This window comes from Penaeus chinensis, chromosome 40, assembly GCF_019202785.1.
Source record: "Penaeus chinensis breed Huanghai No. 1 chromosome 40, ASM1920278v2, whole genome shotgun sequence".
Classification (NCBI taxonomy): Eukaryota; Metazoa; Arthropoda; class Malacostraca; order Decapoda; family Penaeidae; genus Penaeus; species Penaeus chinensis.
Genome location: NC_061858.1, coordinates 10,079,236 through 10,081,735, shown reverse-complemented (window position 1 = coordinate 10,081,735; position 2,500 = coordinate 10,079,236).

Genomic DNA, 2,500 nt, shown 5'->3' with positions numbered 1-2,500 from the left:
GTCCTGTACCGGTCTCAAGGTGCAACCATTGGTTGGACACATGGTCCCGCCAACTGTACCCCATGATCTGGCACAAGGATCTGTTACTAAATGCATCAAGACGAGATTCCAAAGCACAAGATAGTGTATGGGTTTCACTACCACATGGTAAAACTGGCAGTATCAGGGCATTGAAGTCACATAGCTTGGTCCTTCTGCACAGGTACCGGCATCTCCAAATACTCTTATCAGAGATTTCATGAACCAGGCCATTCTGATTTCCTGGTCTGACAGCCCGGAGACATGAACTGCACTACTGAGGTATACAAAGATCTCTGTGACCTCGATGTTTTCAACGCAAGCACGTACCAACTGCACAGGGTCTCCTAGTAGGGCCCCCAAATCCTGGAACTTAGTCTTGGTCCAGGAGACCTTTAGCCCCAGGGGCTTTGCTTCATTGCTAAATGCATTAAGAGCCGCCACTAGGGTTTCCAAAGATTCAGATAGAATAGCAACACCATCAGAAAAGTCAAGGTCTGTAACCTTGAAATTGCCCAGAGTTGCTCCATGGTGACTTTGGAGAGTAGCTCTACTCAGTATCCAGTCCATGCAAGTGTTGAAAAGTGTTGGTGAAAGAACACAGCCTTGCCTCTCACCTGAACAGGGAAGAAGCTCGACAGGTCACCAACACACTTTACAGCACTTTCAGTGCCTGTATATTGGTTTGCTATTAATCCAATAATCCTTGTTGGAATTTCTCTTAGTCTCAGGATTTCCCAGAGTAATTCACAATGCACGCTATCAAACGCCCTCTTGAAGTCGATGTAAGCTGCGAGCAGCCCACTTCCGAACTCACTACAGAGCTCTACAATGACTTGATGCGCCAGGTCTATTGTGGACTAACCAGGAGTGAATCCAGATTGTTCCGGTCTCTGCTGCTTCAGCAGGTGGTCTGTGATACATCTCAGTAGGATATGCGTGAGTACCTTGTCTGGTATAGTGAGTAGTGTAATACCTCGGTGATCGCTGCAGTCCCACTGATCCCCTTTCCCCTTCCAGAGAGGGATGACCACACCCCTCAGCAGGTCAGGGGGAATGGTACCAGTCTGCCAGATGGCAGACAAGACAGCATGCAAGCCCCTTGCCATACGTTCTTCACCAGCCTTTAACAATTCAGCTGGGATGCTGCAAACACCTGCTGCTTTACCACTCTCTGGCTTGGAAATCACCCCCCTGACTTCAGTCAGAGAGGGTGGATTCTCGCTGATGGGTGGATCTGCCAAAGGAATCTCAATATTACCTGCATCCAAGTTAATTGTTGGTGGATCAACCTGATACAACTGCTCAAAATATTCAGCCCAACGCACCGGCACCCCATCAGGATCTGAGATTATCTGGCCACTTGCTGAGCGGACTGCAGTCGTCTGTGAGGAGGGCTTGGAGTTCAGCTTTCTCAGGGCTTGGTAGGCAGGACAAAGGTCATTTACTAGGAAATGGCTTTCGACCTCTTCTGCAAGATTCCTGATAAACTATTCCTTATCCCTTCTCAGCAGTGACCTAGTCCTGAGCACCAGGGAACGGTGCAAGTTGGGATCCACTGACAATCAAGCCGCACGACAAGCATCTGTGGCTTCCAGGATCTCCTGCGAGATGAAATTCTGTCTTGCTCTTGAGTATTCACCAATCAATTCTTGGGCTGCATCAAGCGTTTTACGCTTGAAGATGTCCCACAGAAGAACAGAGTCTGTCAGGCTGTGAAACGACCAGAGATAGCCTCAGCAAACCCCCGGGAACACTCACCCTCCCTCAATCTATCCACATGAAGCACCCTAAGGTGTTCATTGGAGCAACGGGGTTCTAAAGTGGACTCGGAGAGTAGCCACAACTAATCTATGATCAGTTCCATGGAACTCATCGCTCCGACACACCCTGCAGTTCTGGAGGATCCTCCATCAACTGCTAACGAAGATGTGGTCAATATCCTTGGCCACATTACCCATATCGCTGTACCAAGTCCAACAATGCGGGTCAGAACGCTGATACCAGGAGCCAGAAATCCTCAATTTCTGGGACCTAGCAAAGTCACGGAAAAGGAAGCTATTCTCACTGCCCTCCGCAGCTCCTGAGCCACGAGGACCGACAGACATATCGTAGCCAGCTCGATCGCAGCCAGATACCGCATTGAAGTCACCCAGAACAATACGAATATCTCGCTGAGGACAGCTGTCTGTCACAGATGCAAGTTTGGCGTAAAACATCTCTTTCACCTTAAGTTTATACTTATTTGTAGGAAGTGTACACAGTAATAAGAGACATGAAGCCAAATGTAAGCTTCAGTCTCAATACCATTATACGCTCATTTACTACCAAGGGTTGAAGTCTGCTGGAGATGGCTATGGTTACTCCCTGGAGATGGTGGCCATCGCTGCGGCCCGACCAGTAATAAGTGTAGCCACCCTCACTAATCGTGCCGCTGCCAGGTCTTCTCACCTCCGAGAGAGCAGCCACCTCAACTCTCAGC